General features: G+C 35.8%; 2 non-coding genes across 2 annotated transcripts; both read right to left on the bottom strand.

Moving 5' to 3' along the window:
• Nucleotides 1–5,153: 5,153 nt before the first annotated feature.
• Trnal-caa (transfer RNA leucine (anticodon CAA)) lies at nucleotides 5,154–5,271 on the bottom strand. Its single transcript has 2 exons — nucleotides 5,234–5,271; nucleotides 5,154–5,198 (listed from the first exon to the last, which is right to left on the bottom strand). It is a non-coding gene; the product is annotated as a tRNA-Leu (tRNA).
• A 263-nt stretch (nucleotides 5,272–5,534) lies between these two features.
• On the bottom strand, nucleotides 5,535–5,652 carry Trnal-caa (transfer RNA leucine (anticodon CAA)). Its single transcript has 2 exons — nucleotides 5,615–5,652; nucleotides 5,535–5,579 (listed from the first exon to the last, which is right to left on the bottom strand). It is a non-coding gene; the product is annotated as a tRNA-Leu (tRNA).
• Between the last annotated feature and the right edge of the window lie 492 nt (nucleotides 5,653–6,144).

Raw genomic sequence — 6,144 nt, 5'->3', positions numbered from 1 at the left:
TTCCAACTCTGAATGAAGGACCCATATAGTAAAATCTCGAAATCGTTTGGCATTCTTTGCTATGGTCATTTTAAAGTTACAATATTTTGCATGAATGTATTTAGAATAAATGAAAAAAGAGTTAAAATACATTGGAGAGAAATGTATTGTTAAGCTGTAATTATAAAGAAAAATTTTACGAGGAATAATTTTGTAAAACATTTTAATCCATTAGCTCTGCCAGGAAAAGGTCATTTCGGCCCCTTTTTTCGAAAGTCCGAATAAAATGGCATTTTGAAGGTCGCAAGGATTAAAATGTTCTAGAAAATTATTTGCATACGACTTAATTGGACTCTCTGTCACGTCTTGACCTGATTTGATGTGATGTGATGTGATGTGATCTCATTTCGTTCCTTTTGATCTCATCAACAAAGCATATCAAAGCCCCAGGAAGGTAAAAAACACTTCTATCGTGAATAACTTATACGTTTGCATGTACACATACGAGGTGTGTTTGAAAAGTATCGCGAATTTTGAATTTTCGCAGGTTCGGTATATTCGAATTTCGATTTTTTTGTGGCGATATGTTGGTACTCACTTCTCTTACTCATTCCGACGAGTTCGGCCATTTTGAATGTTCAGTTAATTGTTGACAGCTGCTTTGCTTCCACGTGTTTCGGCTCGTCTTCGATTTTTACCTATCCAAAAAGGTGGAACAAATTTTGTGTGAAAAACGAAATTAAGTGCGCGGATGCATTCCGAATGTTGACTGTGTCATACGGAGAAACTACGTTTATCGGTAGTACAAAATGTTCTCAGATGGCCGAGAAAATGTGAACGACGAAAAGCGTGCCGGCGCCCGAGCACTCCAACAGCAGACGAAAAAATTGATGAAGTGCTGAAAATTGTATTGGCCAATCGTCGAATCACCATTAGAGAAGTTGTTGAGGACTTAGACATATCGATTGGCTCGTGCCATTCAATTCTTTTCAAGGACTTGGGCATGACACGGGTCACCGCAAAATTCGTACCAAAACTGCTCAATTTCGACCAAAAGCAGCATCGCATGGACATTGCTAATGAGATGTTGGACTCTGTCCGCGACGGCCCAAATTTGCTCCAGAAGGTCATAACTGATGACGAATCGTGGGTTTATGCTTATGATATGGAAACCAAAGCTCAATCATCTCAATGGAAGCTGCCGCACGCACCAAGACCGAAAAAAAGCGCCAACTTCGGCCGAACGTAAAAGTTGTGCTTACCGTTTTCTTCGATTGCAGGGGCGTTGTGCATCATGAGTTCTTGCCACAGGGTAAAACGGTCAATAAGGAAAATTACCTGCAAGTTATGCGCAATTTGCGCTAAGCAATCCAGCAAGCCAGAAACGCCCCGATTTGTGGAAGAACAAAAATTGTCTCTTGCATCACGATAACGCCCCTGCTCAAACATCGTTGCTTGTGCGCGACTATTTGGCCAAAAACAACACACTAATGACGCCACAGCCACCGTATTCCCCAGATCTGGCCCCCTGTAACTTTTTCATGTTCCCGAAACTGAAAAGGCCCATGAAAGGCCGACGCTACGCTACGTTTGACGAGATAAAGACGGCGTCGAAGGAAGAGCTGAAAAGGAAAAAAAAAATGATTTTTTTAAGTGCTTCGAGGATTGGAAAAACGTTGACACAAGTGCATAATATCTCATGGGGATTACGTTTTAGGGGACAAAATAGATATTAATGAATAAATAAATAATTTTTGAAAAAACACAAAATTTGCTATACTTTTTGAACACACCTCGTACACATTCCTATCAAATTTACATACAGAACATAGGAGAAATACTTCAAATTCATCCAAAAGGTGGTGGGTTTTTCCCCACAGTACCTGTACGAAACCCCATCATTCAAGTGTGCATCAACACATATCAACCTATTATCTATCCCTGGTTTGTTGCACGCTGCACTTAAGGAGCTCTAAGTGTATCTGTATACCTCAATAGCCAACCTAGTTAAGTAACGCTCTTGCTGCCTCATTACATTTGTCATAATTTTCCATTAGCTTTGTTAATATCAAAAGTCAACAGTGGTATTATCAGCATAAGTATTGTTGTTTTTGGGCTAATACGTAGTTGTTGTTGTTACAGTTATTATTTTTATGCGGCATTAACTGTAGCAGAAATATATGCAATTACATACGAGTTTACTCACAAGGGTGTTACATTGGTGTATCTATGTGTGTGTTAACCATTCTTAGGGCATATCTCTGCAATATAAATATAGACTAACATACTTACATACTTCCTTACTTACATATGACACTGGTCCGTGGAGGTTTTAGATAAGCCGCCCGCCCATAACAGAGTCGGCACTTCATAAACAACGACAAACTTGCCACCACATATTTGTTGCGTTACTCTTCTATAGCATGCCTTTAGGCGCGAAGCCATCCTCGGATATTACGTGGCATCCTGGCAACCGCACAAGCTTAATGAGTATTTATGACTTGTGCAGTTGCACAATTAATCTCGGATTTTATGATTTTCTACCTATGTGTATGTATTAGTGTACTTATGCACTTCAGTTGTATTAATGTTTGCTTAAACGTGAATGAGTACGAGTATTTGTGTGCCGCGTCTACACTTTTGCGAACTGTTAATTTTTATCGAATAAATGTGGGGAGAGAATGGATGAGAGCGCGTTATTTCCCGAGAGCCTTAAAGTGGAAATGGCAGCAAAAGTTTCCGTTTTCTGCATTGTCATTGGAGAGGAGAGGTGCTGTAGTTGCATTACAAAAAAAAGGGGATATCGGAGTTGAGCGGAATAGGAAGCTCTCTTAATTATTTCATTATTTATATTCAACTCACAGTTAGTCGTAATAACTCACATCATATTAGGTGATTTAAGTGCCTTAAGATAAATAATAATAAAAATAAATGGTCATTATTGGGAATTAAATTTTAACGAGATTACATTTTTTACCAAATAAAAATTCCAAATCCAATTCTTATGTGAAATCGGTCGCAGAATTCGAAAATCCACAAAATTTTTTTTCTATCACGTAATTTATGAGACATCGCCATTTTACTCATTTCTTAAACTGAACATATCGAAGTGGATTTTCATTGCATAGTGCTGGATTAACACTTATTTCTATCGCTATGTAAGTATTTAAGGGAGTTTCAGTTAAGAGAACTTTTGTGGAGCCATTGCACATGCGTAATGATCAGTGTTGCGTAGGTGGTTTTCTATGATTAAGTAACTGTATCATTCCGCCTTGTTCTGTCTTGACTCATACCTTTTCGTCTCACCTAATCTGATCTGATTTCATCTGATGTGAACTGATCCGATTCAGCGTTGCGTCTTAACCTGTCACGTCTGCACTCTTCTAATCTGAAGTAATCTGGTTTGATGTGATATGATGTGATGTGATGTGGTGGGATCTGATGTGATCTGATCTGATTTCATTTGATGTGAACTGATCTGATGTGATTCGCCTAGTCTGATGTGAATTAGTCCGATCTAATGATGTGTCTTGACTTGTCCCTTCTCGTCTCGTCTGATTTGATTGAAACTAATGAGATATCGAACTGAAGGTCCTTAAATTTTTTACCTTTCGTTCATGCTTGATTTGACATTAAAACGTTTTTCAAGTAATGTATAAAGTTAAAAACAATTAAAAAAAAAATAAAAAAAATTAAAAAATTGAATTTTAAAAAAATTTAACAATAAAAAAATTAAATTTTTTTTGTTTTGCAAGAATCTGAATTTTTTTAATTTATATTGTAAAATTTTATAAAAACAACTTTTTTTCGATTTTTAGATAACTTTTTTAATTTTTATTTTATTCATTTCTTAAACTGAACATATCGAAGTGGATTTTCAGGCTCAATTATAGGTTTCACATAAGAATTGGATAGTTTTATACTTAGATCAAAAAAATTATTAATTATTTATAAATCAGTGTTACCAACCGAAGCTTAGTATAGCCGAGCACACTTACAACCTGCAGTACGGCGGCTTAGAAACATAGTAGCAGAAACTCGATGTATTTTTCCAGCTCATGGGTTACGAAATCGAAAATTGGTTGCGAAACAACTAAAGAACTACTGCAAAATTTGTATATTAGTAGAGCCAGGAAACCGGGAAGTCTGATTTTATCAAAATTCTATGTGCTACAATACTGCGCTTAAAGGATTAATAGACTCCAACTAAGCGTATCTTGATCAAGGAAGGAAAACAAATTTCTCTCCATATAGGTATCATATCATATCCGATAGGAAAATGGTACACATTCACATACGAGGGTTGTTACTTGGGTTTCAAGATATGGGAACATCTGTGTGAATATGTCAAATCTGATATTTTCAACGTAAAATTTAACATTTCTAATAGAAATCGTACTCAGAAATTTTCGCCATGCGCGTGATATTTCAGTTGTTTATAGATATATGAAATATTCATCTTAGCCAAAAAATGGAACTAAATTGTAGATATTTTTGTGTGACGCCTTTTTTTTTGGCTATTGACGCGAATTCAACCAAAAAACAGCCGGCATCGACTGGTGGTGATGAGGCGCATTTTTTCTCTCTTTCTCTCTCTCTCTCTCTCTCTTAGCTTCACAATCTGTGGTGGACCATAACTTCATCAACAATCCTCCTCCAATTCAGTCTCTCTCTTGCCTCATTTTTTCAATTACGAACGTTCATCTCTTTGAAGTCTGCTTCGACGTCATTTTTCTTGGTTGGCCTCTCTTTCTTCCTCCAATTGGACGCAAAGTAAACACTCTTTTTTTCTCAGGGAATTTTTTTTAAATTTAAAATTTTGTATTAATATTTTTTAAGTTTTTATTACCAAATCAGCCCAATATACGAGTACATTTTAAGTGACGCCTAACTGCTACGTGAATTGATAAAAATAATTAAATATATAATTCCAGAAAAAAAATTACCATTCAAAAAATCTTTTTATTTAAAATACAACGTAAATACAAAAAAAGAAACGTCCATATGCATTCAAGAAATCACAACTATTAAGTGATAAAAACTTATATATATATATATTTTTTTTTTTGGTTTTGTTGCACAGTGTATATGTATATTATTGAATTCGTCAAAAAAAAGGTTTAGAATGAAATTAAAAAGCAAAGCTATAAACATTTTAAGCACAAAATAATTCTTGTCAGAAGTGGGATTCGAACCCACGCCCTCAGAGAGGACCAGAACGCTCCATATTGAACCCATACTGGGCAAGTTTGCACTTGAGTCTGGCGCCTTAGACCGCTCGGCCATCCTGACATATAACGGTATGGCAGATAAGTATGCCTCAACTCTTACACGAACAAAGTTTGCTACTAAAATTAATTAAATAATTGGAATAAGATATTTTATCATTATAATTAGAAATAATAATAATTAATAAATAGTAATATTTACTGCAACAAAATAAAGCAACCTGGCAGCAATGGGACAATTATTATATTTTATTTTGATTTTTTTTCTTAAATAAATAAATAAATAAATAAAACACATCAATAAAAAAAGTTCCACAAAAAAATTCTTGTCAGAAGTGGGATTCGAACCCACGCCCTCAGAGAGGACCAGAACGCTCCGCATTAAACCCGCAATGGGCAAGTTTTCACTTGAGTCTGGCGCCTTAGACCGCTCGGCCATCCTGACACTTAACGGGATCACAGCTAAGAAGGCTTTATTTTCATAACTGCAGGGGCAGATAGTTTTTCAAATTCGAAAACTTTCGAGATAATTTTCAATCGTTTTTAGTTTTTGATTTAACAGAAAATAATAGAAGATATTAATGGTCTATTTATAAGTTCGTGCGGTTTTACAACAGATGGCGTAACTTGATTATTATTCCATCGATCCACATTTCCAAACATTCATTGGAGAGCTACTGTCGTAAGGCACAAACGTCAGTATAAGTTTTTTATTTGAAGCGTAAACAACAATATTTTTACCACACTTGAAAATGTCGAATTTCGTGCCAAATAATGTGTTTTTGCGGGGAATTCTTCTTCATTATTTTAATATGAAGAAAAAAGCAGCCGAAAGTCATCGTATCTTGGTGGAAGTTTATGGTGAGCATGCTCTATCTGAGCGAACGTGCCAGAAGTGGTTTGCACGCTTTAAAAGTGGTGATTTTGGCTTGGAAGA

This window comes from Anastrepha ludens, chromosome 6, assembly GCF_028408465.1.
Source record: "Anastrepha ludens isolate Willacy chromosome 6, idAnaLude1.1, whole genome shotgun sequence".
Taxonomy (NCBI): Eukaryota; Metazoa; Arthropoda; class Insecta; order Diptera; family Tephritidae; genus Anastrepha; species Anastrepha ludens.
The sequence above is the reverse complement of the archived record's forward strand: the minus strand, read 5'-3'. Positions and strand labels throughout refer to the sequence as shown.